Genomic DNA, 11,562 nt, shown 5'->3' on the forward strand with positions numbered 1-11,562 from the left:
TGCATGCAGTCCCCTGTTGATGCACTTTGAGAAAAGTGCGCACTTTGATAAATGCATGTGATCTTGTAATTTTTTGTTTGTGACATGACATAAATGTATATATAACACTGTAGATACATATATTATGCATGCACACGATCGTCTTTAACTTTTGATTTTGCTCTTTCTTTGTCACGTACGTACATATTTGCTAGCTAGCTTATTCATTGTTGCCGTTTGACATTCTCTTTTTGACAACCTTCGTACACGTACACCCACGTGCATCACTTACGTAGTGCAAATTACAATTATGGGTGCCCCCATGCGTGTCTGCGGCACGTATGTGTGCTCCGAGAAGGTATATCATAGGGTTTTTTCATCTCTAAAAAAATACATGTTATAAAACAGTTAACGAATTGTTAACCAAAAACAAAACTAATACAATGGCCTAAAGAATTAGCCCACCCTATTCAGAAGTTTGGTGATAAAAACATAGAAGTTCAAATTAAAATAACAGAGAAGTTCGAAGCTTATAAAAAGTTAGATTTTTTCTCGTTACTAAAGAATAAAAGGAAGACATTCAAATTAATATAAAGGAACAAAAAAAAAGTTAAAAAACTTATTTTCCCTGTTTTTAAAAAACTAGAAGCTCAAACTAAAAGAACCAGGTAGTTAAGTTAAAATAAAAAATGGTTCAAAGTTTATAAAAATGATTTTTTCTGTTTTAAAAAATAAAACCCAGAAGGTCAAATAGAAATAATGTAGAAGTTCATTTTTTCAATATAAAACATATGTCTCCATTTCTAGCAAGACGCTTAGAAGTTCAAACAAAATAACTAGAAGTCCAAATTTAAAATAATGAAGCGGTTCGATATTTATATTAATTAGAATTTTCCTCGTAACTAAAGAATAACCGAAGAGGGCCGATTTAGAAAAAATAGAGCAGCTCAAAATTCATAAAGAAAATGAATTTGCCTTGTTTCTACAAAAAACCTAGAGGTTCAAATTTAAATAATGAAGAAGTTCAATGTTTATTACAAGACCAAGAAGTCAAATTAAAAAAACGAGTAGTTCAAATGTTTATAAAAACGGAGTACTTCAATGTATATAAAAAAATTAAGATTTTCATGTAACCGAAAGAAGTTCAGAATGATAACTGCTAGAAGTTCACGCACTACACAGTGTGCATTTGTGTGGGAAAAGTATGAAAAAGCAAAGGCTAAAAGTTTTGTTGCTAGAAGTTCAAGTGCTCGGCCCGAGAAAGTTCAAAAATTCTTATGAGAGTCGTTAACCAAAAATATGTGACGAAACTTCAAGGTGAAAATTACGAGAAGTTCAACTACTACAAGGAATAAATTTCAGGTGAGAATAAAAGTATAGAAAAATAAAAGCTTACAAGGTTTGTTGAAAGAAGTTCAAGTGCTCTGTCCGGGGAAGTTCAAAAACTTCTTGCCAGAGAGGTTCACCTTGTATTTCTATGTTCGAAAACACAAAAAATATATTTGTTTTTTGCATTTTAAATAATTCTCTCAATCCATAAAGAAGTTCAGTTATTATTTGGGAGAAATTTTATTTTAAAAACAAAATAAAAAATCCAAATTATAAAAATGGAAAAATTTCTTATACTACATGGTGTGTGTTTCATATGAGAAAAATGAATTAAAAAGCAAGGTCTAATTTTTTGTTGTTGTTATAAGTTCAAGTCATCGGTCGGAGAAAGTGAAAAAAATTATTGTGAGAAGTTTGTACAAAAGAAATATAATTTGTGGAATATTGATGAATGAATTAGAAAATTCCCGCAACAAGTAGCGATGTCTTTCTGCATTTTAGTGGTTTAAATTAATTTTGTTTATGGGTGCACAGGAAAGGTAAGATTATGTGTGACCATACAAAATGTGCTTCAGTGTCCTCGGTTAGCTCTTGTTAAGTAGGAGAAATACCCCCTTTTCATTTTGGGAAATAATTAATGCCTGGTGACCTTACAAAAGTAGAAATTATGAACATACGTCCTCTGAAAGTTCAATCATTTTGTTTTAAAAAGTTCACGTAATTACTTCAGAGAAAAAAAGAACAAAAAATAATGTGAATAGCAACAAGAGTTTTTATAAAAAACACAACAGTTCAAATAAGTTTAATGGTTTTACCTTGTTTCCAAGAAAAACATAGAAGTTCAAATTTAAATAATGGTTTGATGTTTATAACAAAACATAGATTTTCCGTGTTATTAAATAATAACCGAGAAGTTCAAATTAAAAAAAGTTCATTGTATAAAAAAGATGAATTATTCTTGTGTCTCAAAAAAACATATAAGTTTAAATTTAACAACGGAGAAGTTATATTACAAAAACCAAAGAAAGTCCAATTTTAAAATACCAAGAAGTTCAAATGAAAAAATTGAGTAGTTCACTATATGTGAAAAACTTAGATTTTCCTCGTTACTAGATAATAAAACCAAGAAGTTCAATTTTTTAAAACGAAGCAGATCGATATTTATTAAAAAAAACTCAAATTTTCCCACTTACTAACGATAATCCGAGAAGTTCAATTTGAAATAACGAAGCAGTCCGATATTAATTACAAAACTTCAATATTTTTCATATTATAAAAAAAAGTTCACGTACTACGCAGTGTGCGTTTTGTATGGAAAATAATAATGAAAAAGCAAAGGCTAAAAGTTTTGTTGTTAGAAGTTCAAGTGCTTGGCGCGAAAAAATTCAAAAAAATTGTGAGAGAGGTTGAACAAAAATATGTGACAGAAGTTCAAGGTGAAAACAGCGGGAAATTCAACTACTACACGGAATGTGTTTCACATAAGAATATAAGAATACAAAACAAAAAGCTTAAAAGGTTTGTTGCAAAGAAGTTCACGTGCTCCTTCCGGTGAAGTTCAAGATCTCTAGTGCGAGACGTCCGACCTTCAATTACATGTAAAAACAGGCAAAAAACGATGTTGTTTTTGCCATTTCTAAAACTCCTCTCAAATGACAAAATTTGTAACGTCTGTCTACATGAAAAAGATGCTCCTATTAATAAGCTTTCCAACGGTATATTATATGCTATATTCCGATGAACGGTTTAAAAGTTTTATGTATACTGTTAAAAACACATTTTTACGCATTAAAAAATATTTTGAACCATCACAAGTATGAAAAACTGATCAACACAAAAAAGTTGCGTGTTTTCAATAACTTTGCATCGGTATATCATTTGCTCAATTCTGGTAAGTGGTTTGGGAGTTACGGGAAAAACAACACGTCAAAAATAGAGTGAAGTTCAAAACAGAACTGCCATAGAAGTTCAACTACTAGACTGAATGAATTTTGGATGAAAAATTTTAAAACCGTCGCAAGTATGGAAAAAATGATCAACACTGGAAAGTTGCGTGTTTACAACAACTTTTTATCGGTATATCACTTGCTCAATTCCGGTGAGTGGATGGAGAACTACGAGCCAAAAAAGCACGTGAAAAACGGAGTGAAGTTCAAGTGCACGTGCCGAGAAGTTCACGTTCTTCACGCGGTGCATTTTCAAAGAATCTGTTTCGCGATAAAGGTAGAACGAATGATCTCGCCATATTCACAATTACTTGAGAACGGCTAGGAATCAGAGAAAACCATCAACATGAAAAAGTTTCGTATTTTCTATAGCTTTTCAACGGTATATTATTTGCCCCATTCCAATAAAGTTTGTAGAAAATACAGCGAAAATACAATTTTAGCCATTTTCAAAAATGACTTAAAACCGTAATGAACTGGGAGAAACAATATATACCAAACAGTTTCGCATTTGTTCAAGATTTCCAATGCCATATCATTTGCTGCATTCGGATGTACGGTTAAAAATAAGCTCCAAAATACGAACTTGGTGGTACTTTTACCATTTTCTAAATTACTCATAAACCATTCAAAATTAGAAAAAACATTCAACATGAAAAAGTAGTGCATTTTCAAAAGCTTTCCAATGCCATATCATTTACCTCAATTGGGTTAGCTGTTTAGAAATTGCATCGAAAATATGAACTCGGCTATTCGGTTTGCGAAATTTTACGTTTTTACAAATTACTCTTTAACCATAGGGAATTAGAGAAAACATTCAACATGTGGAAGGAGCGGTTTTGCAGCAGCTTTGCAACACCATATTATTTGCCTCATTTTGATAAACGGTTTAGAAATGCAATCGAAAATACGATTCATGTTTTTTGTGTGAAGAAAAAACGGTTTTCAGAACTGCTCTTAAACCGCTTACATTTTGCCAAAAATTTAAGTTGGGTCTTGATACTGGTGTCCATAGCTTTCCAACGGTATATCGCAAGCCCCATTTGGGCAATGTTGGCGGAAGTTCAACCTAGTTCAGAGGGAAGTTCAACATACTACTAGCGGGCAGGTCAGGTTGTGATCAGAATATTATTCTCTTCCCGTGATCAGAATAGTGTTTATGTGTGTGTGTGTCTATATATATAACTTCGGTAGGGCGGCTGCAATCACGAGCGCACATTCATATTGGGATCTGGCCCCTCCCCTTACCTTATTTGCATTTTCTTGATATAAACTTTTTGATGCTTATTTCCGCATATAGATGAAGATGGACCACATTGGCAGCATGAGGACAGTAGTGTGCACGCACTAGGCTATCACGATGGCACCCCCCAGGCAGGGACCACCTCGCATTCGGTTTGAACGGTTCCTGGATGGGTTTGGAGAACCACCCGACGAAGGTTTGAACCATTTCCACCCCATAAGTTTTTTCTTAGGCGTTTTTAGTGAAAGCAGGGGTTCTATTATGGGAACCGTCAGCCCATTTACTTGATTTGGAGGTCAAAAAATTTGCACATCACGCTTTCTTCTTTTTTCGCAAATACGCAAGGTGCGTATCATTCCATAGATAGATAGGGAGCAAGAGTTGGGTACAAGGGTATAATGGTAGAAACATCTCAGCGTACGCTCAGCAGGCCCAGAGAGGAGCTACGAGAGCAGAACAAAAGGGGTGCTGAGCCCATAGCTAAGTTACGTTAGGGAGGCAAGAAGTGAAGGAAATATGCCCTAGAGGCAATAATAAATTTGTTATTTATATTTCCTTATATCAAGATAAATGTTTATTATTCATGCTAGTATTGTATTAACCGGAAACTTAGTACATGTGCGAATACATAGACAAACAGAGTGTCACTAGTTTGCCTCTACTTGACTAGCTCGTTGAATCAATGATGGTTATGTTTCCTAACCATAGACATGAGTTGTCATTTGATTAACGGGATCACATCATTAGAAATGATGTGATTGACTTGACCCATCCGTTAGCTTAGCACGATGATCTTTTAGTTTGTTGCTATTGCTTTCTCCGTAACTTATACATATTCCTATGACTATGAGATCATGCAACTCCCGAATACCGGAGGAACACTTTGTGTACTACCAAATGTCAGAACTTAACTGGGTGATTATAAAGGTGCTCTACAGGTGTCTCCGATGGTGTTTGTTGAGTTGGCATAGATCGAGATTAGGATTTGTCACTCCGATTGTCGGAGAGGTGTCTCTGGGCCCTCTCGGTAATGCACATCAATATAAGCCTTGCAAGCAATGTGACTAATGAGTTAGTTGCGGGATGATGCATTACGGAATGAGTAAAGAGACTTGCCAGTAACGAGATTGAAGTAGGTATTGAGATACCGATGATCCAATCTCGGGCAAGTAACATACCGATGACAAAGGGAACAACTCATTTCGTTATGCGGTTTGACTGATAAAGATCTTCGTAGAATATGTGGGAGCCAATATGAACATCCAGGTTCCGCTATTGGTTATTGGCCGGAGACATGTCTTGGTCATGTCTACATAGTTCTCGAACCCGTAGGGTCCGCATGCTTAACGTTCGGTGATGATTGGTATTATGAGTTTATGTGTTTTGATGTACCGAAGGTAGTTTGGAGTCCCGGATTTGATCACGGACATGACGAGGAGTCTCAAAATGGTCGAGACGTAAATATCGATATATTGGAAGCCTTTGTTTGGACATCGGAATGGTTCTGGATGAGTTCGGGCATTTTTCGGAGTACCGGGAGGTTACCGGAACCCCCCGGGGAGTATTTGAGCCTTATTGGGCTTTAGAGGAAAGAGAAAGGGGCTGCCTAGGGCAGGCCGCGTGCCCCCCAAGGCCTAGTCCGAATTGGACTAGGGGGAGGGGCGGCGCCCCCTCCTTCCTTCTCTTCTCTCTTTCCCTTCCTTCTCTCCTACTCCTACTTGGAAAGGAGGGAATCCTACTCCCGGTGGGAGTAGGACTCCCTAGGGCGCGCCATAGTAGAGGGCCGACCCTCCTCCTCCTCCTCCACTCCTTTGTATACAGGGGAGGGGGCACCCCATAGACACACAAGTTGATCATTGATCCCTTAGCCGTGTGCGGTGCCCCCCTCCACCACAATCCACCTCGGTCATATCATCGTAGTGCTTAGGCGAAGCCCTGCGACGGTAGCATCATCATCACCGTCATCACGCCGTCGTGCTGACGAAGCTCTCCCTCGACTCTCAGATGGATCGAGAGTTCGTGGGACGTCACCGAGCCGAACGTGTGCAGATCGCGAAGGTGCCGTACTTTCGGTACTTGGATCGGTCGATCATGAAGACGCACGACTACATCAACCGCGTTGTCATAATGCTTCTGATTACGATCTACGAGGGTACATGGACAACACTCTTCCCTTCTCGTTGCTATGCATCACCATGATCTTGCGTGTGCGTAGGATTTTTTTGAAATTACTGCGTTCGCCAACAGTGGCATCCGAGCCAGGTCTATGCGTAGATGTTATATGCACGAGTAGAACACAAAGGAGTTGTGGGCGTGTGTATATACATATTGCTTGCCTTCACTAGTTGATTCTTGATTCAGCGGCACTGTTGGATGAAGCGGCCCAGACCGACCTTACGCGTACGCTTACACGAGACTGGTTCTACTGACGTGCTTCGCACACAGGTGGCTACTGGGTGTCTGTTTCTCCAGCTTTAGTTGAATCGGATTCAATGAACAGGGTTCTTTTTGAAGATCATAAAGTAATCACTATACCGCGTTGTGGTTTTTGATGCGTAGGTAAGAATGATTCTTGCTCAGCCAGTAGCAGCCACGTAAAACTTGCAACAACAAAGTAGAGCACGCCTAACTTGTTTTTGCAGGGCATGTTGTGATGTGATATGGTCAAGACATGATGCTAAATTTTACTGTATGAGATGCTCATGTTTTGTAACAAAGTTATCGGCAACTGGCAGGAGCCATATGGTTGTCGCTTCATTGTATGAAATGCAATCGCCATGTAATTGCTTTACTTTATCACTAATCGGTAGAGATAGTCGTAGAAGCAATAGTTGGCGAGACGCCAACGATGCTTCGATGGAGATCAAGGTGTCAAGCCGGTGACGATGGTGATCATGACGGTGCTTTGGAGATGGAAATCAAAGGCACAAGATGATGATGGCCATATCATATCACTTATATTGATTGCATGTGATGTTTGTCCTTTATGCATCTTATTTTGCTTAGTTTGATGGTAGCTTTATAAGATGATCTCTCACTAAATTTCAAGGTATAAGTGTTCTCCCTGAGTATGCACCGTTGCTACAGTTCGTCGTGCCGAGACACCACATGATGATCGGGTTTGATAAGCTCTACGTTCACATACAACGGGTGCAAGCCAGTTTTGCACACGCAGAATACTTGGGTTAAACTTGACGAGCCTAGCATATGCAGATATGGCCTCGGAACACTGAGACCGAAAGGTCGAGCGTGAATCATATAGTAGATACGATCAACATAGTGATGTTCACCATTGAAAACTACTCCATCTCACATGATGATCGGACATGGTTTAGTTGATATGGATCACATGATCACTTAGATGATTAGAGAGATGTCTATCTAAGTGGGAGTTATTAAGTAATTTGATTAATTGAACTTCAATTTATCATGAACTTAGTACCTGATAGTATTTTGCATGTCTATGTTGTTGAAGATAGATGGCCAGTGTTGTTGTTTCGTTGAATTTTAATGCGTTCCTAAGGAAAGCTAAGTTGAAAGATGATGGTAAAAACTACACGGACTGGGTCCGTAACTTGAGGATTATCCTCATTGCTGCATAGAAGAATTACGTTCTGGAAGCACCGCTAGGTGACAAACCCGCTGCAGGAGCAACGCCAGATGTTGTGAACACCTGGCAGAGAAAAGCTAATGACTACTCGATAGTTCAGTGTGCCATGCTTTACGACTTAGAACCGAGTCTTCAACGACGTTTTCAACGTCATGGAGCATATGAAATGTTCCAGGAGTTGAAGTTAATATTTCAAGCAAATGCACGGATTGAGAGATATGAAGTCTCCAATAAGTTCTACTGCTGCAAGATGGAGGAGAATAGTTCTGTCAGTGAACATATACTTAGAATGTCTGGGTACCACAACCACTTGACTCAACTGGGAGTTAATCTTCCTGGTGATAGTTTCATTGACAGAGTTCTTCAATCACTGCCACCAAGCTACAAGAGCTTCGTGATGAACTATAATATGCAAGGGATGGATAAGACGATTCCTGAGCTCTTCGTAATGCTAAAAGCCGCGGAGGTAGAAATAAAGAAGGAGCATCAAGTGTTGATGGTCAACTAGACCACCAGTTTCAAGAAAAGGGTAAAGGGAAGAAGGGGAACTTCAAGAAGAACAGCAAGCCAGTTGCTGCTCAAGTGATGAAACCCAAGTATGGACCTAAGCCTGAGACTGAGTGCTTCTACTGCAAAGGGACTGGTCACTGGAAGCGGAACTGCCCCAAGTATTTGGCGGAGAAGAAGGATGGAAAAGTGAAAGGTATATTTGATATACATGTTATTGATGTATACCTTACTAATGCTCGCAGTAGAGCATGTGTATTTGATACTTATTCAGTTGCTAACATTTGCAACTCAACACAGGGGCTACGGATTAAGCAAAGATTGGCTAAGGATGAGGTGACGATGCGCGTGGGAAATGGTTCCAAAGTTGATGTGATTGCCATCGGTACGCTACCTCTACATCTACCTTCGGGATTAGTTTTAGACCTAAATAATTGTTATTTGGTGCCAGCGTTGAGCATGAACATTATATATGGATCTTGTTTGATGCGAGACAGTTATTCATTTAAATCATAGAATAATGGTTGTTCTATTTATATGAGTAATATCTTTTGTGGCCATGCACCCTTGATGAGTGGTCTATTTTTACTAAATCTTGATAGTGTGATACACATGTTCATAGTATAGAAGCCAAAAGATGCAGAGTTGATAATGATAGTGCAACTTATTTGTGGCACTGCCGTTTAGGTCATATTGGTGTAAAGCGCATGAAGAAACTACATTCTGATGGACTTCTGGAATCACTTGATTATGAATCACTTGGTACTTGTGAGCCATGCCTCATGGGCAAGATGACTGAAACTCTGTTCTCCGAAACAATGGAACGAGCAACAAAGTTATTGGAAATCATACATACTGATGTATGTGGTCCAATGAACATTGAAGCTTGTGGCGGATATCGTTATTTTCTCACCTTCACAGATGATTTAAGTAGACATGGGTATATCTACTTAATGAAACATAAGTCTGAAACATTTGAAAAGTTCAAAGAATTTCAGAGTGAAGTGGAAAATCATCGTAACAAGAAAATCAAGTTTCTATGATCTAATCGTGGAGGTGAATATTTGAGTTATGAGTTTGGACTTCATTTGAAACAATGCGGAGTAGTTTCGCAACTCACGCCACCTGGAACACCACAACGTAATGGTGTGTCCGAACATCGTAACTGCACTTTATTAGATATGGTGCGATCTATGATGTCTCTCATTGATTTACCGCCATCGGTTTGGGGTTATGCTTTAGAGACGGTTGCATTCACGTTAATTAGGGCGACACCCTATGAACCGTGGTTTGGCAAGAAACCCAAGTTGTCGTTTCTTAAAGTTTGGGGCTGCGATGCTTATGTGAAAAACCTTCAACCTGATAAGCTCGAACCCAAATCGGAGAAATGTGTCTTCATAGGATACCCAAAGGAGACTATTGGGTACACCTTCTATCACAGATCCAAAGGCAAGATATTCATTGCTAAGAATGGATCCTTTCTAGAGAAGGAGTTTCTCTCGAAAGAAGTGAGTGGGAGGAAAGTAGAACTTGACAAGGTAATTGTACCTTCTCCCTTATTGGAAAGTAGTTCATCACTGAAACCAGTTCCAGTGATTCCTACACCAGTAAGTGAGGAAGCTAGTGATGATGATCATAAAACTTCTGATCAAGTTACTACCGAACCTCGTAGGTCAACCAGAGTAAGATCCGCACCAGAGTGGTACGGTAATCCTGTTTTGGAAGTCATGTTACTTGACCATGACAAACCTACGAACTATGAGGAAGCGATGATGAGCCCAGATTCCGCAAAATGGCTTGAGGCCATGAAATCTGAGATGGGATCCATGTATGAGAACAAAGTGTGGACTTTGGTTGACTTGCGCGATGATCGGCAGGCCATAGAGAATAAATGGATCTTCAAGAAGAATACTGATGCTGACGGTAATATTACTGTCTACAAAACTCGACTTGTTGCAAAAGGTTTTCGACAAGTTCAAGGAGTTGACTACGATGAGACCTTCCCACCCGTAGCAATGCTTAAGTCCGTCCGAATCATGTTAGCAATTGCCGCATTTTATGATTATGAAACTTGGCAAATGGATGTCAAAACTGCATTCCTTAATGGATATCTTAAAGAAGAGTTGTATATGATGCAACCAGAAGGTTTTGTCGATCCAAAAGGTGCTAACAAAGTGTGCAAGCTCCAGCGATCCATTTATGGACTGGTGCAAGTCTCTCGGAGTTGGAATATATGCATTGATAGTGCGATCAAAGCATATGGTTTTATACAGACTTATGGAGAAGCCTGTATTTACAAGAAAGTGAGTGGGAGCTCTCTAGCATTTCTGATATTATGTGTAGATGACATATTGTTGATCGGAAATGATACTGAATGTCTGAATAGCATAAAAGGATACTTGAATAAGAATTTTTCAATGAAAGACCTCGGTGAAGCTCCTTATATATTAGGCATCAAGATCTATAGAGATAGATCAAGACGCTTAATTGGACTTTCACAAAGCACATATCTTGGTAAAGTTTTGAAGAAGTTCAAAATGGATCAAGCAAAGAAAGGGTTCTTGCCTATATTACAAGGTGTGAAGTTGAGTCAGACTCAATGCCCGATCACTGCAGAAGATAGAGAGAAAATGAAAGGTGTTCCCTATGCTTCAGCCATAGGCTCTATCATGTATGCAATGTTGTGTACTAGACCTGATGTGTGCCTTGCTATCAGTTTAGCAGGGAGGTACCAAAGTAATCCAGGAGTGGATCACTGGACAGCGGTCAAGAATATCCTGAAATACCTGAAAAGGACTAAGGATATGTTTCTCGTATATGGAGGTGACAAAGAGCTCATCGTAAACGGTTACTACGATGCAAGCTTTGACACTGATTCGGATGACTCTAAGTCACAAACCGGATACATGCTTTTATTAAATGGTGGAGATGTCAGTTGGTGCAGTTCC

This window comes from Triticum urartu, chromosome 3A, assembly GCF_056163025.1.
Source record: "Triticum urartu cultivar PI428250 chromosome 3A, HENAU_Tu73, whole genome shotgun sequence".
Taxonomy (NCBI): Eukaryota; Viridiplantae; Streptophyta; class Magnoliopsida; order Poales; family Poaceae; genus Triticum; species Triticum urartu.